This window comes from Sceloporus undulatus, chromosome 1 (genome assembly GCF_019175285.1).
Source record: "Sceloporus undulatus isolate JIND9_A2432 ecotype Alabama chromosome 1, SceUnd_v1.1, whole genome shotgun sequence".
NCBI lineage: Eukaryota > Metazoa > Chordata > Lepidosauria > Squamata > Phrynosomatidae > Sceloporus > Sceloporus undulatus.
The window spans coordinates 188,990,952-189,017,676 of record NC_056522.1 but is presented as its reverse complement, the minus strand read 5'-3'; the positions used below and the strand labels follow the sequence as shown (position 1 = coordinate 189,017,676).

Below are 26,725 nucleotides of genomic sequence, written 5' to 3'. Positions count from 1 at the left end.
TTTGGAAGGCCTTGGCCTTTTCTGCTTAAAGAACAGGATGATGAGTTACCTTGATGGGTAGGTAAGCTGTTACCTTATAGGAGCAGAGCATTACAGGTGCATCAGTGAGAACACTTCTTGGTCATCAGGAAGCCTTCAGTGCATTACAGATCATGAGCTTGAAGTTAAAGGCATTGCCAAGGCTGGCACTTTACTTGACTGGCTCCTGAGCATATTATGACTCAGATTCCAGTTGTGATGATGGTGCTTCCTGGGGGGATCAGTCAACCTCTTACTCAATGGTGGCCGCCACTTTCCATTTCCTGCATGTTGTACCTTAAAAGTATCCAGTAGTGGCAGCTGAATGCCCTATTAGGAAGCTAAGTAGTACCAGCCCTTGGAAACCTTGCTTCTTGCTCTCACAGTTCCCAGAAAACTATGGGCCAGAATAACCAGTGGGCCCCTCAGGACCCACTCAAGTAGGGCGTGCCAGCTGTGGAATGGAATATGCTTAAATATATCTTAGATTTGTGTGTGAAAGAATGTGAAATGCTTAGAATATCATGGTTGTTTGCTTCACTTTGAATGGTTTTATAATCATGATAAAAAAGGCCCGCAGCTTCGATCTCAGAACATGCCAAGTACATGACTGTTATTAATCACTTTTTCACCCACCCACCTACTTTTTACTGCCGGGGATTCCTTTTTTAACCACTTTTGCATTACAGTGAAACGTGTTTAAAAAGTTTTGAACAATTAATTTTGTGCCTTTGTATAATTAATTTTGTGTTGGCCTTTTTAGTTAGCCTAGTAAAGGCATTACCTTGGGACTTTGGAATTATGGTCAACAACGCAGCTATCTCTGTAAGTAGGCCCTTTCATGCTTCACAGTTACAGTGTCATTCGATTTTAACTGAGTCTGAAGGAACAATAATTCAAGTACAGATAAACCGTTGGCTTTGACTACCCACTCCTTGGATACATATACGTTGCTCTTTGCATTGTCTTCCATTTATATTGCCTTGAACGATACAGGTTTGAAAGTTTTATCACCTTTTGGTTAATTGTAAAGTACATTTTACTCAAAAGGAGTAAATTTCCATTCCATTAGTGGGAGTACACTCAGAAGTATACTGGGCATTGTATCTCCTCTCTATATGTATTATTATATATACATGTAATGAGTATTGTCTGTCTTAATTATAAGAATGTTTCATGCATAGACTTGCGTTTTATTATTATTCTGTCTTACTACATATAGCTGTCGTTATAGTAATTTATTTGTATAGGCCACTGTTATACCAGCTGTAGTGTTGCTATCACGTTGTTGTCAGGATGCTTTGTTGTTGTTTTGGGTCCTCCATTTTAGCTGCTGGCTGCATTCTGTGGAGTCCGGGATTTGCGTTTGACAGGGTCTTTAAGATCCTTACCAGACAGAGCTTTTCCGACACCTTTGACCAAACTGAAAATTATGGGATTTTATTGCATGCAGCCAAAGTTGAATTATAGTGCTTTGATGTATGTGAAAGTACCCTTGTCTGATCTTTGGTTAACTGAACATAAGCCATCATCCCCCAGAAGCAATGCCACTTGAACCTTTTCCACTGTTTATGCAAAATCAATTTCCCTTAAAGTACAGATGTTTCCAACACCTTTGGAAACAACACCACTTAAAGGGATTTATTTTAAACTTATGTCTCAGGGGAGAGACAAAGTGATGATATGTGTATTTCTAAAGTCATCCATTTAAAAAATGTTCCTTTCAGGAAAATCTGACAGATAACACTGGAAGTGCTCACAACCTGTCTAGGCCTAGTCCAAGTCCCAGTTTTGAGGCACACAATGCTATGGTGCAGCAGACAGACGCTAGGAAGTCTCCTAAAAAAAACTGCCCAACAAATCCCTCTCTACGGCAAGCTGTTCTCTTAAAAGGATAGTACTGTTGTGTAACTGCTGCATGATCCTATGCATGTTTAGCTCAAATTATGATGGTATCTGAGGTAAAACTTACACTGTTTTCCACCACATTTCAATGAAGTTTTCCTCCAGAAAACTTCCTTAACACTCATAAACTCATCTAATGGGCCTTCTTTTTTCTTTTAATATTTTAGGCACATGCACCATGCATGTTCTCACACACACACACACACACACACATATATATATATATATCCTCCGTCCAAATTATTTCTTAAATCTATATAGCCAGTGGATTTCCATGTAAGTATATGATGAGGATCTCACATAATTGCAATTCTTGGTTTCTTTTCTCAGCTGTTCTTACGGAAATGAGTTCTTTATAAGCATTTAACAGTTTGGGGACTAGAGGAGATAAGACAGTTTTCTTTGTTTTACTAAGTTTATAGTTTTTTTCTATTGCAAACGTTTTGTCTGTTTTTCGCCTCCCTTCATCATTGCCAAAAACAAAAAGATTCCTTACAGCTCAGGTGTTCCTTCAATTCAGGACCTTGTAGCTGCATTTGTACTAATATTTCAAAAGCGTTTCAGCTTGTAATTTTTTTCCTGAGTAAATAGTACAGTATCTGTAAGAAATCAAACACAATACTTTATGCCATCCACTTAGTGTGTTTTATATCCTAAAGTAACAAAATATCTTTCATCTGTAAGGGTGCCATAGTGCATTTTTAATTCCCCCCCCCCCCAAAATTATTAAATATAAAATAGTTTTTTTTCCTCCCATTGCTTCAACGTTTCTGATTTTTACATCTCTAAGCCTGTAGGGAACTGTAGTCTGACTGTATGGAGGGCCAGGGCTTGCCCATCTGTGATGCCCAGCTTTTGCCCAACATAGTTCATCAGCTGGGCCTCAAATGATGCTTCCTCTCTTCAGAGTAAGCAGTGGATGCTCTGCTCTCCAGGGCGGTGTTGCATACCAATCCAAATGCCAATGAGATGCTGTTTGTGTTTCACTTGCCTCTCCATCTCCTGACTAGAACAGAAACCAATCATGTTGCTTTTGTGATATGCTCTTGTACATTTTAATCTCCGGTCTGCCTTTAGAAGCACCTCTCTTCTCCTCCTGTGTATCTAAATCCTTCCTTTTACACTTCTTGTGGAACATTAATTCTCATGCATTTTTCTAATCATTTTACGTATACTGTCTACAGCTCTGGGGCCACAATAAATTACAATTTCCAGGACAATCCCCAACACTGAGCCAGGGCAGTTAAAGCGGTCTAAACTGGATTACAGTGGTGCCTCGGGTTACGAAAATAATTCGTTCCGCGGCCGCTTTTGTAACCGAAAGCCTTCGTAAGCCGAAAACCCATAGGCGCTAATGGGGAAAAAGCCGCGGCTCTGCCGCGGCTCCATTTAAATAGCGCCGGAGTTTTTTCGAACCCGAAAAAACTTTCGTAAACCCGAAACAATAAATCCTATGGGATTTTTTCGTATCCCGAAAATTCGTAACCTGGGTATTTCGTATCCCGAGGTACCACTGTATTCCTGCAGTGTGTTTTGGACCTAGTGCAGCAACTCTGTTTAGCGTTACGCTTTTACCACCAAGAACATATCTCAGGATTTTGCCATTATATTTAGCAATGCTCTTATTATTACATCATAACCATGTGTTTTTTTAAGGCACAGTTTTATATTGATCTCACAACTGCATATTCCTAATGCTATCAAAATTTAGCTGACACGAGGCTACAACGTGATAAATGATTGTAGATTTGCAAATTACAGTCCTTGCATCCGTATAATAATTTTAAAAGACACAGTTAGGGGCAGTTTTTTAATACATATATCAGATGTTCATTTGAATAGTCATCCTACACAGTACATATAATGTAATTTTACATAACATAATATACTGAAGTCCCAAATATTAAAACAAAACGGATGCTATGTTAGTAGTTGTTTTGGTTATAAAAAAACAGCTGTTATATATCTTTAAATACTTTTAATGGATTTTAATGTAGTTGAGTTAACACTTTCCTATGCTTTTAGAGCCCCTATAGAAGAAATCGTATTTTAAATGCCTTGGTTCTTTGGAATCCTATAAAATTTTGAGAATCCTATAGAAAAGTATCAAAAGGTAAGAAGAACCAGAGAACCAGAGCTTACTTTTTAAAGGTAATTAATGTGGGGAGTTTGGGAGATGTAGTATCTCTCACAAGGAAAAAAAAGCATTTGCGAGCAAAAGGTAAGTAACAACCAGCTTGTTCCCATTACCTTACAAAGGGTCTAGCACAAAAATAAAGAAAGCTTAGGCACGGGACAGACCGCCTAATTTTCCTCCAGAGGGAAGCTGCAGCCACCAAACTGGGAAAAACTGGGTTCTTTTTGCGCTGCAGGGCCGACATCATGAGTACGCCATGGTGCGTTGGTGACATAAGTGCGCGTGGCACCATGAAAACGCTGTACACGCTATGTAACAATGGCAGCGCCCGTGCACATGGAAAGCGCGCGTTGTTATGGCACTGCGCCGTGCTAGGGTAGGGACTGTGCGGTTGCTGCGTGGTCCCTAACCCCAAAACAACTACTAACATATTTGCGCGGTCAGTAGCATACCCTACTCTTCTTTGTAAAAACATATGAGTGGCTTGCAGTACTTATATTCTGAAGGTTTCATAATTTCTCATGGTGTAGGCTCTGTAACATGTGCTCTTCAAAGATGAAGAGAGGAGCTGCAGATGCCGACTATTAAATGGAGGACAAAAAAACTCAGACAAATGAAGAGTTCAGGAAGCAAGCCACACAAACAGGACATGGGGTAATACATGCTATGCCAAAACTTGTGAGGACATGCAAAGTCGCAATTATGAGGCATGCTAAGGTTCCTACTTCTAATATTAAAGTTATCCTTCCTAGGGTGTAGGTATGCTATAGTTTGCAATTATATAAAGTGATTTTGTCTCATTTAAAAATGTTCCATAGTTCCTTCCACTGAATTTAGCCTACAGCACCTAGTCTCTAGGTTCCCATCCAAGTAGTGACCAAGGTTGATTCTCTTAAGCTTCCAAAATAAAGTGGGATCTTGTGCCTTAAGGGTATTTAGGCCCACCTGAGTTATACATTAGACAATCACTATTGGGAACAGTAACTAATTACAAACGATCAGGTATTTATAAATAGGTTCTTCCAAGCTCACGTTGTACTGCAGGTAAAAAAGTAAGTACACATAAAACATACAGACTTGACATCCATGCAGCTGTTCAGATACCACTGCAGAATGCTGAACAGACCCTGGAAACCAGCAGAAAGAAATATGCCAGGATTTTATAGAAATGGAAGGTGTAAATGCAAAGTGTCTCTCAGTGCGGCAACATTAAATTTATCATGGCCCCGCTTGGAGTGTTTCTAAAATTTATGACTAATAGTTTGCTCTGCAATGTAAGCATCTCATTTTTCACTGCTGAATACCAATCACAATTCTAGAGTGTTTTCCTTATTTAAAAAATAATTGATCTGGCAAGCCTGGCAGTCAATAGCACTTCCTGCATAATTCTGTCAAAAACCCATAGTGATTCAAAGTATTTCCTCTTCTGCAATGTATTTTTTTCTCATCTATTATACTTTGCATCTAAGGAGATTATCAGACGGGGGAAATCGGGGAAGAAAAAGGCATACTCCCAGCAAAGTTGCGCGATCGCGCTGAATATTTTAAGATGGCGGCTCCCTTATCCATGACTTGATCCAGGAATGCTCCAGCAACAAACCATTCCCAGGACGTCCCCGAAAGTGGTTTGTTGCTGGAGCATTCTTGGATGTTGCTGGGCTAAGTCCTGGAGAAGTGCAACATCATCTGAAAATCTTCAGTGCAATCACGCAACTTTGCTGGGAGTATGTCTTTTACTCCCAGCTTTTCCTCCCCATCTGATAATCTCCTTAGATAGCATTGTTAAAATAAAGAAATAAATAAACGAACTGTAGAGCAGAAGAACAGCCATGCTGGCTTACTCTAGTCCAATATTCGTCTCACACACTGGCAAACCAGTTGCCTATGGGAAGCCCACCAGTAGCATAAAACTGCACTCTCCATTTCACACTGCTCAGCAAATGGTATCTGCGTGTCTATCACCTGTCTGTCTGTTTGTCTGCTGTATATCTGATATTGCTTGCTAGAGGCATAGGACTTTATCACACAAATCTTTTAAACCACCATTCAAGCTAGATAATAGTGCCTGTGGCGACACTTATTGCACCATCTCTGTGTTGTTGCTGCCTTGCCCTTCAAGTAGTGGCATCACTGAAGTTGGTGTCACCTGGTGCAGGGGGTGAACTGCCTTGCCCTTCCCACCCCAGCTGCCCACCTGCTCAGACCACTGCTGGGTGTGTGTGAACTGAGGCCTCAGGTACTTTTCAAATGACTCAGGCCTGTTACAGACAGCCAAAATAAAGCTGCTTCGAGTCACAGTGGAGGTATGGTGTTTCAATGATGCATGCGTCCTAAGAGTCCAGAAGTCACACCAAAGCCATGCTCCAACCTGGAGCGTGGCTTTGGTGCAAATTCTGGACTCTTACGACACATGCATCATTGAAATACCATACCTCCACTGTGACTCGAAGCAGCTTTATTTTGGCTGTCTGTAACAGGCCTCAGTTTCTCTCTACTTCTCCCATTTTTCCCTTTTTTTCCTCAGCTTACTTTGGTGCCTACAAACTGATTTCAAAGTGCAAAAGTGGCTTGCACTCAATTAACCTGAATCCCATTTGGAAAAAATGCAAGATATAAATTCAGTAAGTAAACAAAACTCGCAGGGGTGGACCGGAAAGGAAGGGGTGGAATCTTGCCTTTCCTTGTAGAGTCAGAAAATTCAAACTGCTGCAGCCACTCCTAGCTTGTGATGGAGCAGTGGTTAAATGCCTGTACTGCAGCCACTCACTCACAAACCATAAGGTTGCAAGTTCAATACCAGCAAAAGGGCTCAAGCTCGACTCAGGCTTGCATCCTTCTGAGGTCGTTAAATGAGTACCCAGATTGTTGGGGGCAATTGGCTTACACTTTGTAAACCGCTTAGGAAGTGCTTAAGTGCACTGATAAGCAGTATAGAAATGTACTTGCTATTGCTATTTTTCTTCATTTCCTTTTATCATCTTGAGCACACTCTGATGCTGCTTGGCCACACATCTCCCAGTTTTCATCTGTGAAATGTTAGAGGCATTATTGTGGCATGATTATTGTGTAGTGTGGAAGTGCCCAGGGTCTCAGAGTAAGTGTGCTTATGCTTGTTGTCTTGTTGCAGCCAGCGTGAAGCAACTGCGTGTTTAACAGCATTTTCTAAAACTCCTTGACCATAATGCAAAAGATGGAGGCAAATGGATGTGGTAAAAGACAAACAAAACCATGTCTTGTTCTAATGTTTAATCATTAGTATCCATTGTACAAGTGGCTTCTTATCTGTCTTTTTTCCTCTAGCAGAAATCAATACATATTTACTCTGACGTAAGTCCCATTAAGGCTGTGTTCACACTGCAGAAATAATCCAGATTGATTGACACCACTTTAATTGTCATGGCTCAATGCTAGGGAATTCTGGGATCTGTAGTTTGTTGTGACACCAAAGCTCTGAGAGAGAAGGCTATATGTCTCACAAAACTACAAATCTCAAAATTTCATAGCTTGAACCATGGCTAATAAAGCAGTATCAAACAGGATTACTTTTGCAGTGCAGATGTAGCCTACGCTCAGTCGGGTTTAGTCCCTGGTAATGTGCACAGGGCTGCAAAATCAGGTGACTTCCCAGTCTCTCTCTAACTTCAATCTCAGTCTCAAAATGGTATATTAGACATAGCTTATCTCTTTGTATCCATGTTTCTTCTTCGTGGTCTCTGAGAATCACACAAATGGGTTTATTCTGCGCCTGCGCAGCAATCCTTGGAAACTTCTAGAATCTCTAGGCAGAAAGCAATGTATCTTTCTGCAACTTTTTGGTTGTCCCCCTGTATCCACTGATTCATTATCCATGGATTTAAGCATCCATGGCTTGAAAATATTATATATATACAGTAAATTCCAAATAGCAAACCTTGATTTTACAATTTTATATAAGGGACACTATTTTATTCTACCAATGTATTTAATGAGATTTGAACATTCACCTATTTTGGTATCCATGGGTGGTCCTGGAACCAAAATACTGTACAGCAGACACCAAGGAACCACTTCATCCCTCCCTCAGATATTATTTCCTCACAACAGTCCTATGAGGTAGGTTACGTTGCAATGGGCTCAATGTGGACTTTACGGGGAGGCTCAGAATTGGATTTTATACCTAAGTAGTATGTGCTACTATTAGCTTTGTGTAAACAGTGGGGAGTGAGTAACAAGAGTTCAGAGGCTTCTGCTTATCTCCCAGGGACTGCTCAGCATCCTTGTCAGTTTGGACAGTGTGTCTATGTGGCATTTTTGGTTCACCTCAGGCAGGTGATATTATCAGGCATCATAAGGTGCCTCAGGGAGGTGATAATGTCTTGGGCTGCCTCTGTGACTCTCCCATCATTCAGCCTGAATAGATGACCTCAGGTTCATATATTATGAGACAGAAAACAAGAACTGTTCTTGCTGTTCTTTTTGTATGCCTTCAAGTCATTTTTGATTTATGGCAACCTGCAAGGCAAACCTATCACACACATTTTCTTGGCCAGATTTTTTCAGATGGGGGGCTGCCATTGTCGTCTTCTAAAAGGCTGAGAGAGTGTGACTTGTCCAAGGTCACCCAGTGGGTTTCCATGGCTGAACAGGGATTTGGATCCTGCAGCTATTCCACACTGCAGAAATAAAGCAGTTCGACACCACTTTAACTGTCATGGTTCCATCCTATGGTATCCTGCGATTTGCATTTTAGTGAGGTATTCAGCTTGGTCTGCAGAGAGCCCTGGTGCCCCACTAAACTACAAAGTCTAGGATTTTGCAAGGTAGAGTCATGGCAATTAAAGTGTTTCCAAACTGCTTTATTTTACAGTGTGGATAAATGCCTGGCCTCGTAAGGTGCTTCTACACTGTATAAATAATGCAGTTTGTCCCCACTTTAAGAGCTGCAGCTCCATCCTATGGAATCCTGGGATTTGTAGTTTCACTAGGCCTTATTTTTCCAAAGAGGGTGCTGTGTCACAAAACTACAAATCCCAGGAATCTGTAAGATGGATCCATGGCAATTAAAGTGGTGTCAAATTGCATTGTTTTTACAATGTAGATGCACTCCCAGAGACCTAGACCAACGCTGAAACCATTTTATTCCAATGACTATCAGAAAACAAGAATGCGTGTGTGTGTGTGTGTGTGTGCGTGATGTGCCTTCAAATTGTTTCTGACTTATGGCAACCCTAAGGTGATCCTATAATGGGGTTTTCTTGGCAAGATTGATTCAGAGGAGGTTTGCCATTGCTTTCCTCTGAGGCTGAGAGGTCTCCAGAGTCATAATCCAACGCTCGAACCAGTATGCCATAAGAACATCCCTCTCTAAATTACCACAGATTAGGGTCTAAATCCAATAAGTAGCCCCAGCTAGAATAAAACTATTTAATAAATCAGATTTACTTATGTGCTTATGTGTTGATTCAGCATCTCTACTCTTGCTGGGACTAGCAACTGGATTTAGGCCACTGTTGGTGTCAAATGATCCCTGATGTCAGGTGAAAAAGTCCAGAAGCTTTGCCTGTTAACCATGTGTTAATGAAGTTGGCGTGCAAAATCTCCACTTTAAGGCTGAAAGTAGAAGATGCTGTGCTGGCCTGGCACTAGATTAGGAGCTAGCACAAAGGGAAAAATAAAACACGTCTTACTCATAAGGAGCTGGGTGTGGAGAAAGGATAAAAGATAAGTGTTGCCATGGCAATAGTTGCTTGAAGACACATATTTTTAAATCTATCACAGTGTAAGTATTCCAAACACATTTGTCTTCTTTGAAACGGGGCTGTTAAAATTCTCGCTCGTTCCACAGCTCTTAAAAGGTCATCCTCCTCCGTATAAAATGAAGGGTGCGATGTTGTCTCCTGTTAACACTCCCTGGAAAGGAAACCTTCAGAGCAAAGAGACTGGTATCCTTCCTTTCTATACAAAGAGTCTTGTAGCACCTGTGCGACTAAATGAAAAAAAGGAACTGGTAGCATGAGCCTACTTTCTCAGATGCATTTCTTTAAAAATATATTATCATTTTTCTTCCTTTTGTATTTGTATCTTTCTGCCGTTTCTTTGGTTCCAAACGCCCCAGTAGAGCTTTCTTGCTTTTGGAAATTCATTTTCGCATGCTTAAACAGAATAATGGAGTTGGAAGGCACTTCAAAGTTCATTTAGATTGACTTACTGCTGTTCAAGGAAATGAATTTCTACAGAACCTCTGACACATAGCTGTCCACTTTCTATAGAAATAAGACCAAGACCTATATGGTTTGGCTCAAGACTTATTGCTTAATATCCTCAGGAGAGAGCTTTGTCTTGGTCCCAACATTGACACAGTGCCATCAATTGAGGACACATGAGAGGGCCTTCTCAGTGGCTGCTCCCAGGCTGTGCAAATCTCTTCCACAGGAATCATAGAGTCGTAGACTTGGAAGAGACCGCAAGGGCCATCCAGTCCAACCCCATTCTGCCATGCAGGAACTCTCAGTCACAGCATCCCCATTAACAGATGGCCATCCAGCCTCTGTTTAAAGACCTCCAGGGAAGGAGACTCCACTACACGCTGAGGAAGGAGTGTGTTCCACTGTCGAACAGCCCTTACTGTCAGGAAGTTCCTCCTAATGTTGAGGTGGAATTTATTTTCCTGTAGCTTGCATCCATTGCTCTGGGTCCTATTCTCTGGAGAAGCAGAAAACAAGCTTGCTCCCTCCTCAATATGACATCCCTTTAAATATTTAAACAAGGCTATCATATCACCTCTTAACCTTCTCTTCTCCAGGCTAAACATCCCCAGCTCCCTAGGTCATTTCTCATAGGGCATTGTTTCCAGACCCTTCACTGTTCCTTTGGACAGGCTCCAGTTTCTCCACATCCTTTTTGACTTGTGGTGCCCAGAACTGGACACAATATTCCAGGTGGGGCCTGCCCAGAACAGAATAGAGTGGCACTATTCCTTCCCTTGATCTAGACACTATACTTCTATTGATGCAGCCTAAAATCGCATTGGCCTTTTTAGCTGCCGCATCACACTGTTGACTCATGTCCAGCTTGTGGTCTACTTGGACTCCTAGATCCCTTTCACATGTACAGTGGACCCTTGTTATACGCTGGGGTTTGGTTCCAAGATCCCCCGTGTATAACAAAATCTGTGTATACTCAAGTCCCATTAAATATAATGACATAGCAAAATGGTGTCCCTTATAAAAAATGGAAAATCAAGGTTTGATATTTGAAATTTATACTTTTTTTGAACATTTTCAAACCATAGATGCTTGAATCCGTGTATAAGAAATCTGTGTATAAGAAGGGCCAACTGTAGTTTCATTCAACCAGGTGTCCCCCATCTTTTGATCCTGTCATCTGGAGTGTTAGCTACCCTTCCTAATCTGGTATCATCTACAAATTTGATAAGTATGCCCTCAATTCTGTCATCCAAATCATTGATAAAGATGTTGAATAGCACTGGGCCCAGGACAGACCCCTGTGGGACCCCGCTGTCACTTCTCTCCAAGATGAAGAGGAGCCATTGCTCAGCACCTTTTGGGTTCTGCCAGTCAACCAATTATAAATCCATGTAATAGTTGCCTTGTCTAGCCCACATTTTACAAGTTTGTTTGCACGAATGTCATGGAGAACCTTGCCACTAGTCTTGTCCTATCTCTTCTCTCCTTCTACCAGGTAATGGTTTGTTTTTATTCCAGCTATGTGAGATCAGCAGGGTTTGAATCAGATAGTTTATTTGTTCTTAAATCTTTTTTTATCATCATCTTATTTAGTTCTCTGTGTATGTGCCTTCAAGTTACCTGTTGCCTAGGGTGACCCCATGAATTTCATAGGGGTTTTGACAAGGAGTACTCAGACACAGGTTTGCTAGTTCCTTCCTCTGAAATCTAGCCTACAGCACCTGGTATTTGTTGATGGTCTTCCATCCAAGTACTAACCTAGGCTGACCCTGTTTAGCTGCCAAGATCAGGCACGATCTGGCGTCTTTGAGGTATCTGTGTTTTTAGTGGCCTTGGATCTTATATCAGGAAAAGATGGGATATAAATTAGATTAATAAATAACACTCTATAGGTAGAATACCTAATCTAGCAAGAATTCTATAACAAACGTGTCAAGATTTGCTGTAACACAGAACTAAAGAAGGTTTGACTCATTGGCCTCCCACCACTCTATCCTGGCTGGAGTTTGTTAGGGTCAACACCTGATGGAGGGGATGCTGGAAGCCCAGTTTCATGGGCCATATGTGGCCCACAGCCTGCCCTTAGAACAAGTTCAAACATATCTGCAAATAGAAAAAGGCAGCCATTTTATCTTAATCCGTCCTTTTCTGTGCACTGCCGCAAGAGGAACAGTAAGTGTTGGAAAGGTAACGGCATTTCAGTAGAATTTGGATTGCATCTTCTGGGAATCATTCCAGGAACTACTTCTGAATTGGATGTTTCCCCATTCAAGTTTCAGTAAAGATCAGATTCCTAATAACTGTACCAGCTGGCATTCCCTTCCTTATGTCTTCTTCCTCCCTTTCTCATGCAGAATTCAAGCAGGTCCCTTTCATAGGAAGCCTGGAGAGGAGGGACTCTGTTCCAATCTTGTCCTTCTGACTGATTTCTACTTAACTAAGAAAGGAATTTTAAACTGACACCTCTCAAAGTCAACACAGTGACTCACTAACTGCAGCAAGAGTAATATTGATCCATTTCTTTATCTGAGCTAAAGTAAGGGAAAGGAAATGCTCCAATAACAATCCTAGGCCCTTAATTATCTGGGCTGAAATGCCAGGAAATTCTATAAATGCAAGTCCCTATCAATTTTTCTGTGTTTAGCTTAGGTAGGAAAAGGTCAGCTTTAAAAGTTAATTAATGTTCTTCCCCAGGTACGAGCGTCTGTGTTTTGTGTGTGCATTTGCACATGCATCTGCTTAAAGTTGCCTATCGACTCAAGACGATCCCATTAATTTCTCAGGGTTTTCTTAAGCAAAGAATCTTGGAGGTGATTTTGCCAGTTTCTTCCTCTGAAAAGCTAGCATGCCAATAGGTAATTCGTTCTTTCCCATATTTAAATTTATGACCATGTGCAGGTGGGTTCACCGCCCAAGCATTTCTGCAGCAAAATGACATGTTCTGGCTGCCTCTGCTTTTTTAAAATGTTAATTCATTTCCTCTATACACTTTACAGTACCACTATGATGACCCCATGTAGTGATGGTGGGTGTCATGGACATGCTACATGAAGGAAGGCTTACACACTGCAGTATCCTTGGAGCCTTCAGGAATCTCTGTAGTCTTGACATACTTGCGGACCTGTTTTTTCCAATAGTTGGATGATCTCTGTTACTGAGCTCGGGCAGGCTCTGCCATTAGTGTACCCCAGTTCTAACTCCAGTCTTCATGCTACCATTCTGTTGTTGCTCACATCCTGAGTTTGCTCTTCGAATGAGTATTAAGAGCAATGTTCTTAGCACATCACGAGAGGTAATAAATAAATCAATGGAACTTCAGTCATGGTGTCTGCTACAGGCAAGCAACCTCTTTCCTTCCTGACCCAGGTTTCCCCACCAGTTTTAATAAATGTTGTTATCCAGTTCGTCTCCATTTCATTTGACCTTATCTACGTGAAAGTTGCACCATTCCGTGATGATGCCCACTTATTAGACCTTTCGATGTTGCTGGACTGCATGTCCCAGCAGCCCTTACACCACCAGTGGTGAAGAATCTGGGAACTGCAGCTCAACAGTACAGGAGGGCCACACCGTTCCCATCCTGAGGTGCAATTATTCTTAAGCTGTCTTCTTCTACAGCCAGATACTCATGTCTTATTTCTGCTGATACCGTTTTGGCAAAAAGCTACAGCGGTGGTTGATAACCCCCATTACAGAAATGTCCTGTCAGTGGCGATTTGGTTCCTTAACGTACAGTAGATCATATGTTCATGCAGGAGTTTGTCGATGTAAGGGGTATTACATTATTCTTTTTTTCCAGATAATCCTTTAAGGCATTAAGCTTTTCAGCTCGACTGCCGCAGTGCTTTCTCCCCTGCTGTGATTCCGAATCGCCGCTGAATTCATCCAGGGATTCTAATATATCCAAGCAACAGAGAGCGTTGGCGTCAGTTCTACTCAATAGATCCAGCCCCCCGTGATGTCAAAAAAATTGTTATCTATTTTTATACTTCCTTGGGTCGCTCTGCAGTGTGCCGCTTCTGTGATGATAATGCTGCAAAAGTGGCAAGCGTCAAACAATAGGTAACCGGATTACGTCCTACACAGATCATTTGGAAAAGCTGCTGGCTGGCTTCAGCATTTATTAGCATTCTTTGCCATTCTGGGTTTTGCACAAATATGATCCCATCCCTGAAATGCTATTGGAGGTGGAAATTGTTAGCATCTGGCACTTCCTGGCCTTCAGAGCAGGAAGGGAGTATGGGGTGTGGCCTGTTACATCTAATAGGGTGAAAATGTGCTTCATTGGGTGATGCTCTCTTTTCACACATTTAAATGAAAAAAATCACAGCAGTCTTTACCTTAGCAGAATTAATTCACAAGGGTTCCATAATAGCTTCAGTCAAGAAATTCTCTTTACCTATTTATGTTTCTCAAGGATTGCCAAGTTTGCACCTCATTTCCCTTTTGGATATTCTCCTTCTACGGCATGCTCACAAAGGAATACACATTTATGATACTTTAAAATATCCTTGCCCTACCGGGCACACTCCAAATGTTGTTGTCTTACAATTTCCTAGCCACTGAGCCATTAACTAGCTGAGGATCGTGGGAGCTCTAGTCCAGCACTTCTGGTTGGGGAAAGCTTCAGTTAATAAATTGGGTTTATTAATACATTTACCTCTAGAAATGGCACTTCATATCAACATCACCTATCTAAAACAGGGATGGCTAAGTCTTTTCGATCTGTGGAACATATATTTGAGATATATTTGGGAACATATATATGTTTGAGAAGTAGATGACACATTCCAGAAGTAACTGGGACATGGGGGGAAAACAAATTAGGGTCGGGTCAGATGTAGTTCTTAACCATTTGGACACTTTTGCACCAGACATACAAAACAGAACTCCAGGTATATCTGTTCAGGGTTAAGGCTTAGTGTAACAGCCTTCACAGCAGTGATTTGAGTGATGATGCAAACAACTTTTATAGGTGATTGTCTCACCCTAACCCTAGTTTGAAGCTATAGGAACTGAATCTGTCCTCTTTATCAGGTGTACTTTCTGTCCTACTGGTCTATGCCAAGTGACCATACTGGCTAGAGACTTCTGGGATCTGTAATCCAAAAAAGTAACTGTTCTGTTTCACACTGACAGCTATTGGCATTTTGATGGGATGAGTGTATTCAACACTGAGGAAGCACACGACTGTATATTCTCTTAGTGTAAAAACCATGTGTAATTTCTAACTCCTGAGCTAGTATTTAATGCCCCATGTTCTGTATTTACCCTGCAGACATCTCTGGCAGTTTGGTAACCTGCTCCCCAAATTCATGCAACTAGCTATTTGAAAATCACAACCTCTACCTATCATGCATGACATACCTCTCTCTCTCTCTCTCCGTCTCTCAGACACACACACACACACAGAGTAATCTTCATGCTTTATAGTTTTAGGAGCCCTTACAATCTCTGCAGCAGCCAAACAAAAGCAAGAAAGCCTTTCTGCCGTTTACATTGGGACACTTGCTCTGTAGTCTCCAAGAATCTTTAATGTGCTGCTTGTTCGCATGCACCATTAATAGTGAAAAATGAAGGAATTCACTAAGGGATCGATAATCCTTTTCATTAAAAGCTTGCTTGCGTCAGGATTTCGCTATTCAGCCTATACTCAAAGCTCAGTTGTAAAGAGTTTGTTGGGGTGGGGTGGGATGAAGGTCAAAATAGCTGCTTGCCTGTTTCTTGCTGAATAAGTACCCAGAATACATAGGCCTCTACCATGCCTTTCCTATTTGATGTACAGTGTGGGAAGAAAGTCAGGACGGAGAAGCTCTTTGCCTATCTTTTAGAATGCACAGGAAAAAATGGTTGAGGTGTAATGATGAACTACAGTGGGCTCTTGGTATCTGCTGGGGTGTGGTTCCAAGATCCCCTGGATAACAAAATCCATGGATGCTCAATTCTCATTAAATACAATGGTGTAGTAAAATGGTGTCCCGTATATAAAATGGCAAGCTCAAGGTTTGCTTTTTGGGATTTATACATTTTAAAAATATTTTCAAACTGTTGATGCTTGAATCCATGAATACAGAGGGCTGACTATGTCTTTGAAAAGGTAACTCGGGAACTTGGTTCCTTCTTTCAAATCTCTCCTCAAAACCTCCGTTTTCTGTGAAGTTTTTGCAAGTTGTTTTATTGCCATTCTCCCAACTGAAGCTGGAGATAATAATATATGTGCAGCTGGAGATAAGGGAGGAAGAAGCACAGTATTTTCACTTCTCTATGTCTCCAACTGCTGCAGTGACTAAGGATGGCATCTCTCCTCTGAATGCCTGCCTTGAGTCTGTAATGGGCTGGATGAGGGAAAAGAAACTCAAGCTGAATCCAGAGAAAACGGAGGTGCTCGTGATAGGTGCCCCTGGTCCAGCGGGGGAGATCTGCCAAACCATCCTTGACGGGGTCACAGTCTCCCTGAAGAATGAAGTCCGCAGTTTGGAATGCTCCTGGACTCACCTCTACAGTTGACATCTCAGGTGGAGGCAATAGCCAGGAGTGCATGGTATCAGTTTCAGCTGATACGCCAACTGCGTCCCTACCTGGCTCAAGGGGACCTTGAAACAGTAGTACATGCACTGGTAACTTCTCGTTTAGATTTCTGTCATGCGCTCTACATGGGGCTACCTTTGTACCAAGTTCAGAAGCTCCAACTGGTTCAGAATGCTGCAGCCAGACTGATCACCAAGACACCGAGATCAGAGCACATTACTCCAGTGTTGAAATCTCTGCATTGGCTGCCTATCAGCTTCCGGGCACAATACAAAGTGTCGGTTATTACCTATAAAGCCCTACATGGCCTGGGCCCGAGTTACTTGAGGGAACACCTCTCCCTACAGAATCCGCCCCGTACTCTCAGGACATCTGGCACAAAAATATTAGAACACCCCAAAACCAGGTTGAAAACCACCTCTTGTAAAACATTTTCTCCGATGGTCCCTAGACTTTGGAACAACTTACCAGAAGAGATCCGTCTTATACCTTCTTTGGAAGCCTTCAAGAGGGCATTGAGGACAGATCTCTTCTGGCGGGCCTATCCAACGGATCTCCTCTAATCCAATTTTGAACATCTGAATATGATGACTCCATTCTTACAACTGTGAGCAACACTGTAACAACTCTTCCCCTTTTTATTTTATTTTTATTGATGTATTTTGTATTATCTATGAATTTTATGATGTTTCTACTGTTGTAATCCCACTTCAATCTGAAGGGAGAAGCGGGAAATATAAATAAATTTATTATTATTATTATTATTATTATTATTATTATTATTATTTTCAAACTTCCTCCTGCTTCTGTGTCCTTTTATAGTCTGTGTTCTCTGTTGTGTCAGATACTAGAATGCAAGAAGACAGGTTTCTCCTTCTTTCTCTTTCCTCAAAGTACCATGTGCATTGACTTTTGGGTGACTTCCTTTTTAAAAACAAGGCCTCTTCTGGACCTAAAACAGGCTGGGGGGGGGGGGGGCTGAAAACATGGAAAAATTGCTGATGTTGATTAATGTACGGTGGGCCCTTGGTATCTGCTGGGGTTTGGTTCCAGGATCCACTGTGGATACCAAAATCTATGGATGCTTAATCCTATTAAATGCACTTATGTGTAGTAAAATTGTGTCCCTTATATAAAATGGACAAACCAAGGTTTGCTTTTTGAAATTTATATATATATATATTGAATATTGATCCATAGATACAGCGGGCTGACTCTAATGCACTTCCTGAGTAAAGCAGGGAGGGAAGAACCATACGCTGTCTCCCCAATCGAGTTAATGTTGGCTTTCTTTTGTGTTCAAGGCATCCTTATAGTTTGCCTTCTGCACATTTCTAAGCCTTGGGAGCTTCCAAAGAAACACCTGAGTTTCTCAGGCACTTTTCGTTCGCACACTTGAACACACTGAATCTGCTGCCCGGCAGATCTCTGTGGATGCGCCTTCATTATGGAAGTCCATATCATTTGGAAAAGCTGCTGGCTGGCTTCAGCATTTACAGTATTAGCATTCTTTGCCATTCTGGGTTTTGCACAAATATGATCCCATCCCTGAAATGCTATTGGAGGTGGGAATTGTTAGCATCTGGCGCTTCCTGGCCTTCAGAGCAGGAAGGGAGTGTGGAGTGTGGCCTGTTACTTCTAAGAGGGTGAAAATGTGCTTCATTGGGTGATGCTCTCTTTTCACACATTTAAATGAAAAAAAATCACAGCAGTCTTTACCTTAGCAGAAATAATTCACAAGGGTTCCATAATAGCTTCAGTCAAGAAATTCTCTTTACCTATTTATGTTTCTCAAGGATTGCCAAGTTTGCACTTCATTTCCCTTTTGGATATTCTCCTTCTACGGCATGCTCACAAAGGAATACACATTTATGATACTTTAAAATATCCTTGCCCTACCGGGCCCACTCCAGATGTTGTTGGCTTACAATTTCCTAGCCACTGAGCCATTAACTAGCTGAGGATCGTGGGAGCTCTAGTCCAGCACTTCTGGTTAGGGAAAGCTTCAATTAATAAATTGGGTTTATTAATACATTTACCTCTAGAAATGGCACTTCATATCAACATCACCCATCTAAAACAGGGATGGCTAAGTCTTTTCTATCTGTGGAACATATATTTGAGATATATTTGGGAACATATATATGTTTGAGAAGTAGATGACACATTCCAGAAGTAACTGGGACATGGGGGAAAACAAATTAGGGTAAGGTCAGATGTAGTTCTTAACCATTTGGACACTTTTGCACCGGACATACAAAACAGAACTCAAGGTATATCTGTTCAGGGTTAAGGCCTAGTGTAACAACCTTCATAGCAATGGTTTGAGTGATGATGCAAACAACTTTTATAGGTGATTGTCTCACCCTAACCCTAGTTTGCAGCTATAGGAACTGAATCTGTCCTCTTTATCAGGTGTACTTGTATGCCATATGACCATACTGGCTGGAGACTTCTGGGATCTGTAATCCAAAAAAGTAACTGTTCTGTTTCACACTGACAACTATTGGCATTTTGATGGGATGAGAGTATTCAACACTGAGGAAGCACACGACTGTATATTCTCTTAGTGTAAAAACCATGTGTAATATCTAACTCCTGAGCTAGTATTTAATGCCCCATGTACTGTATTTACCCTGCAGACATCTCTGGCAGTTTGGTAACCTGCTCCCCAAATTCATGCAACTAGCTATTTGAGAATCACAACCTCTACCTATCATGCAGGACATACCTTTCTCTCTCTCTCTCTCTCTCTCTCTCTCTCACACACACACACACACACACACACACACAGAATAATCTTCATGCTTTATAGTTTTAGGAGCCCTTACAATCTCTGCAGCAGCCAAACAAAAGCAAGAAAGCCTTTCTGCCGTTTACATTTGGACACTTGCTCTGTAGTCTCCAAGAATCCTTAATGTGCTGCTTGTTCGCATGCACCATTAATAGTGAAAAATGAAGGAATTCACTAAGGGATCAATAATCCTTTTCATTAAAAGCTTGCTTGCATCAGGATTTCGCTATTCAGCCTATACTCAAAGCTCAGTTGTAAAGAGTTTGTCGGGGTGGGGTGGGATGAAGGACAAAATACTGTAGCTGCTTGCCTGTTTCTTGCTGAATAATTACCCAGAATACATAGGCCTCTACCATGCCTTTCCTATTTGATGTACAGTGGGGGAAGAAAGTCAGGAGAAGCTCTTTGCCTATCTTTTAGCATGCACAGGAAAAAAATGGTTGAGGTGTAATGATGAACTACAGTGGGCCCTTGGTATCTGCTGGGGTTTGGTTCCAAGATCCCCTGTGGATAACAAAATCCATGGATGCTCAAGTCTCATTAAATACAATGGTGTAGTAAAATGGTGTCCCGAATATAAAATGGCAAGCTCAAGGTTTGCTTTTTGGGATTTATATATTTTTAAAATATTTTCAAACTGTTGATGCTTGAATCCATGAATACAGAGGGCTGACTCTTATGTCTTTGAAATGGTAACTCGGGAATTTGGTTCCTTCTTTCAAATCGCTACTCAAAACCTCTGTTTTCTGTGAAGTTTTTGCAAGTTGTTTTGTTGCCATTCTCCCAACTGAAGCTGGAGATAATATACAGCGCGCCCGTGTTATACGCGGGCGTGCTTTACGCAGCTTGAGCATACGGCTCAAGGTGCGGGGCGCGCGTGGGGCAGAAGGGGCGGCGCATCCCATTCAATTGAATGGGCGCGCGCGCCTGTTGCGCCCCGTGTGCTGCCGCACCACCCTGCAAGAGCTCCATTGTTTACAATGGGGCTTGAGCATAGGCGGAATAAGGTGAGGACCCACTGTATGTGCAGCTGGAGATAAGGGAGGAAGAAGCACAGTATTTTCACTTCTCTATGTCTCCGACTGCTGCAGTGACCAAGGATAGCATCTCTCCTCTGAATGCCTGCCTTGAGTCTGTAATGGGCTGGATGAGGGAAAACAAACTCAAGCTGAATCCCAAGAAAACGGAGGTGCTCGTGATAGGTGCCCCTGGTCCAGCGGGGGAGATCTGCCAAACCATCCTTGACGGCGTCACACTCCCCCTGAAGAATAAAGTCCGCAGTTTGGGAGTGCTCCTGGACTCACCTCTACAGTTGACATCTCGGGTGGAGGCGATAGCCAGGAGTGCATGGTATCAGCTTCGGCTGATACGCCAACTATGTCCCTACCTGGCTCAGGGGGACCTTGAAACAGTAGTACATGCACTGGTAACCTCTCGTTTAGATTTCTGTAATGCGCTCTACATGGGGCTACCTTTGTACCAAGTTCGGAAGCTCCAACTGGTTCAGAATGCTGCAGCCAGACTGATCACCAAGACACCGAGATCAGAGCACATTACACCGATGTTGAAATCTCTGCATTGGCTGCCTATCAGCTTCCGGGCACAATACAAAGTGTTGGTTATTACCTATAAAGCCCTACATGGCCTGGGCCCGAGTTACTTGAGGGAATCCCTACAGAATCCGCCCCACACTCTCAAGACATCTGGCACAAAAATATTAGAACACCCCAAAACCAGGTTGAAAACCACCTCTTGTAAAACATTTTCTCTGATGGTCCCTAGACTTTGGAACAACTTACCAGAAGAGATCCGTCTTATACCTTCTTTGGAAGTCTTCAAGAGGGCATTGAGGACAGATCTCTTCTGGCGGGCCTATCCAACGGATCTCCTCTAATCCAATTTTGAACATCTGAATATGATGACTCCATTCTTACAACTGTGAGCAAAACTGTAACAACTCTTCCCCTTTTTATTTTATTTTTATTTTATTTTTATTGATGTATTTTGTATTATCTATGAATTTTATGATGTTTCTACTGTTGTAATCCCACTTCAGTCTGAAGGGAGAAGTGGGAAATATAAATTATTATTATTATTATTATTATTACAGTATTATTATTATTATTATTTTCAAACTTCCTCCTGCTTCTGTGTCCTTTTATAGTCTGTGTTAACTCTGTTGTGTCAGATGCTAGAATGCAAGAAGACAGGTTTCTCCTTCTTTCTCTTTCCTCAAAGTACCATGCGCATTGACTTTTGGGTGACTTCCTTTTTAAAAACAAGGCCTCTTCTGGACCTAAAACAGCCTTGGGGGGCTGAAAACATGGAAAAATTACTGATGTTAATTAATGTACGGTAGGCCCTTGGTATCTGCTGGGGTTTGGTTCTAGGATCCACTGTGGATACCAAAATCTATGGTTGCTTAATCCTATTAAATGCAATTATGTGTAGTAAAATTGTGTCCCTTATATAAAATGGACAAACCAAGGTTTGCTTTTTGAAATTTATATATTTTTTTTGAATATTTTCAAATCTTGGATCCATAGATACAGTGGGCTGACTTTAATGCACTTCCTGAGTCAAGCAGGGAGGGAAGAACCATACGCTGTCTCCCCAATCGAGTTAACATTGGCTTTCTGTTGTGTTCGAGGCATCCTTATAGTTTGCCTTCTGCACATTTCTAAGCCTTGGGAACTTCCTAAGAAACACCTGAGTTTCTCAGGCACTTTTTGTTCGCACACTTGAACACATTGAATCTGAGCTGCCGGCAGATCTCTGTGGATGCGCCTTCATTATGGAAGTCCATTTCCAAGGATTGCTGCAAACGTGAGCCTTCAGCAGGAATGACCCTGTCATTACCAAAGGGAGGCCGCTTCCTCAGAGGGCAGATACTCTGAGCAAGTAAGAAATAGCAACACATTTTTAGAACTGTGTGTGCCTTGTGACCTGTATTGTATCTCTCCTAGAGTTGCCAGATAGCCCTTATTATAAGGGATGTCCCTTATTTGAGGGCCAGAAAGATTGTTCTTTACATAGACTGAACAAAATCCCACAATCATCTATTTAAAGGCTGGGATCAGTCCTTTGAGAAAACCTGAGGCCAAGTTGTAGGAGAAAGTGAGGCTGTCTGAAGCTCATTACCAATGATTTTCCATCCCTCTTTCTTCTGGTCTTAAAACTAGGGGATGTTTTAGACTGAATACACTTACAGCAAATCAAAATAGACAAGAAAGAGTTAGAATAGAGTTTCTGTTTTGCACGCACATAGAGACTATCTGGATACTTTATTATTATTATTATTATTATTATTATTATTATTATTATTATTATTATTATAGTTTATTTCTAAAGCACTGTAAATGTACAAAGTGCTGTACATACAAATGATCAAATCATTAAAAATACTTTTGTTTGCTTTCAGCATGATATTCTTTGCAGATGTTGCCTGAGCAGTTAAGAAAGGAGGAGAAATAAATAAATATTGAGGATGAAGCAATAAAGTAAGTCACATTTTTTTCTTTCATCCTGTGATTAAGTACATAATAAAAGCATTATCTGTTTGTGTACCTGTGTGTGACATATGACTCTACAGAGCATATTTCATTTAAATTAACAGTGCAGTTATACAGATATCTACTCATAATTAAGCCTCAATAAATTTACTCCTAGGTAAACGTCTATAGGATTGTATGGTTGCATCTGCACTGCAGAAATAACTCAGTTTGATACCACCTTAACTGCTGTGACTAAATACTATGGAATTCTAGGATGTGTAGTTTTGTGAGATATTTAGCTTTCTCTGGTGCCACTGTTGTTGTTAACTGCCCCTGACCCATGGCAATACTGTGAATAGTCCCAGAACTCCATAGCATTGAGATGGAATTTGAACGTTATAATGCTCTCATGTTGGAAATTATCGCATGACAAATCTATGCTGGGATAGACGTGGGGTGTAACTGTCACTGATGGATCTTATCACACTGCCCCATGCCAGGCTTCTCCAGCAGCTTTTCATGAATGGGATTTTCACGTTACAACCCGCATCTATCCCAACACGGATTTAGCATGCGATAATCTCCACTGAATCTTTCAAATTTCCAGAACTGGAAGGGATCCCAAGAGTTATCTACTCTCATTCCCTGTCGGTGCCAGAACTGACAGCTGGCTTATTTCGTGTCCCATTCTGTAACTCCAACTCAAATACGATTTTGTAGCTTAATAGTTTAACTGTTTTTTAAAATGACTTTTTATTTGTAACTGATTTTATTCCATTGTTTTTAATAAGTTGTAAGCTGCTTTGAATCCCATTAATGAGAAAAGAGTGGGATATGTACATGATGGGGAAGAGAAAGAGCCTTATTGCATGACAAAAGAAAGATGAGAGGGAGCAAGACAGAAGCGCCTTTCTCCATGCCTCTCCTTATGCTGTTGTAGCACTTCTGTTCATTTCCTGAAGGACACAGGTGTAAGAGCGTGTCTTTTGTGTTGCTGGAAAAATCTGTTTAGTAAAAGGCACACTTTTACAACTATCTCTCTCTGGAAGGAGAACAGAAATGCTACAACAGCATGTGGACAGGTAAGGATAAAGCCGTTTCTCTCTCTCTCTCTCTCTTTTTGGTGATTAGTATTTTATTGTTTTATTCGGTATATACACTAAAGTGACTATATACAATAAATCGAGGGTGTTCCACAATTTCAATTCAGACCCAAGATAATTACAGAGTAGTTCTTCCCTCTTTTCTTACATAGTCTTCTTATAAGTGAATTATTGTTTCACCAACATTTTTTGTTTAACTTTTGTTTCTCTCACTTACCCATCCACCCTTACCTCCCCTCCACATCCATCCAATCCTATTCATTCATTCTTTATAATTTCCTTTTGTTTGGCAAATAATTAAGCTTTAATATGAAACAGTTGCAGATGAGTAATATAGAGAACGTCTTTTGTACCAGATCACTACTTAATCACAGTCGTAACATTATAATGCTGCGATTGAGCATCGAGCTGCAGTAGAAGAAGGATAGCCATTGCTGCCAGTGGAAGGAAGCATGGAATGAATGATTTTATCAACCAGGAGAAGAAAAGAATGGAGACAGAGAATACAGGAGAAGAAAAATGAGCAAGGATGTGGAGGTCAAGGCACTTTTTGTATCAGATTTAAAATTATTAGAGACAGTGGATCCACGAAAAAAGAATTTACTTTAACTGCTGCAAATTAAATTTAAAATTCAAGCCCTTGTTATCAGTCCTCAATAGTAGGAGAGTGGTCTGTCTGCATTGATACCCTCCAAAACAACACAACAACAGAAATGACATTTAATAAAAAAAACATCTAAATAGGGTTCAAAAACAGACAGAAAACCAAAATAAAGCTGCTCAGGTCACATTGAGGTACGCAGTTAATACAGACACAAACATCTTAAGAGGCCAGAAGCTGTAACCAAAGAGTGTACGTCCTTAGGCTTCTGAGACTATTAGGAGACGATTATTAAACAGCATACCACCAAAGTGACCACAAAGGCAGCTTTATTTTGGCTAGTCTGTTCAGGAAGCCCTAAGCACATTTTCTGCATCATTTTTTAACAATCATTGAAGCGGTGGAGTTCAAAAGCTTACATGAAGATGTTTGAGGACATGTTTTGTTGGCCGAAGAAAAAAAAGTATCAGTTCTTTTGTTTTAATCTGATGTAGGCCACCTTGACTAACTCTGAATATGTTCCTGAATTAAAAGAAAAAAAATAGTAACACATAGAAGAAAGTGCTTTGGATTCCATTCCGGAAGGAAGAGAAGGCAGGTGGGAAAAATTAAAATTAAGTCATTAATTACAAAGAATGTAGTTTGATGTGTAAATGTAATTTGTTCTATCTGAAAAAATGTATTTTCCAAGGAGAGTTGAGTGATGAGGTTATGGGGCTGGGGTGTTGTGGATTGTGAGGGGGACCGAATAATGCAAGTGTGAATAAAGACAGATAGAGGAGGAAATGAAGAATGGATAGAAAAGAAGGTAATGAGAACATTCCTCATTATGAATAGAAGTCTGACATGTGTCACGTTGTGGGTTGTTAAGCTTCAAGTCAAGACCAAATTTAGATGGTGACCTTTCTCATAAGATTTTGAATGGAGATAAGATTATATCAGGAGAATTTGCACACTGCCTTATTCTTGGGCGAGAGAGTGTGACTATAACAAAGTCACCAAGTGGGTTATCAAGGGAATTGAAACCTGGTCCACCAGAGCCCTAGTCCAACACCAGACAAATACACAAGAAATTCCAACCATTTAAAAAAAGGGAAACAATTCTGAAATCTAAGAACATACTAATGCATTTTAACTTCTTTGTGGCTTTTATAAATGGAAACATTAATTGACGGAACTTACAATCTGGAGCAGTTAAAATTTATTAAAACCAACTAAAATATGGGGTCGGCGGGAGAGGGGAGAAGCCGAGTGTTGCGTCCTCTGTTACGCATCTCCCCTGTGACTGTGGCAATTTGGTAGTCGTAAAGAAGATGATTGGTTTGTTTTTTAAAAAACAATACACCGTCTTCCTAATTGGCCGGGATGGTCGTTTGGAAAGAGGGGTCGTGATTCACGGAAGGTGCCGTGAGCGTCACTCTGGTTTCTCAGTTTGGGGGGGGCAGAAATTTAGATAGGATGACAATCAGTTTAATGGAAATGGTGAGAAAGAACGCTGGATTTCTTTGGAGGAGATGTAAGAGGAGTGTGCCTTGCTGCTAGGGGCATTTTGTCAAGGAACATTGCCCTAAGTTCAAGGAGATCCGTCTTACATTTTAGAAGATTTCGTTATGCTTTTGTCTTTCATTTTAAAAGAACAGAAGAATATGGGATAGTCGGGAGAATATATATGGATATTCATAATGCATGTTTTTTTAGTCTTTTCAAAAAAGACACTGGGAAGTGTGGTTTTGTGCACTGATGGTTACCTAAATCAGGTAGGCAACCTGGGGCCCCTGGGCCGGATGCGGCCCGGCCAAAGGCTGGCGGCCCCAGCCTGGTCCTGCGCCGATTGCCGCCGGGGCCTTTGGGGGGAACAATTGCGATAGAAGGCCTCAGAAACATGCATATTCTATTGACATTTTTTAAAAAATCAGAATTTTTTTCCGCGTGTCCCTCACTCCATTTTTTAAAAAAAGTG

The 26,725-nt window shown here is 41.2% G+C and overlaps 1 long non-coding RNA gene across 1 annotated transcript; it reads left to right on the top strand.

Annotated features, from left to right (window-relative positions):
- The first annotated feature begins 881 nt into the window (after positions 1-881).
- LOC121922881 lies at positions 882-23,117 on the top strand. Its single transcript, XR_006102247.1, has 3 exons — positions 882-1,014; positions 6,585-6,681; positions 22,989-23,117. It is a non-coding gene; the product is annotated as an uncharacterized LOC121922881 (long non-coding RNA).
- Positions 23,118-26,725: the final 3,608 nt, after the last annotated feature.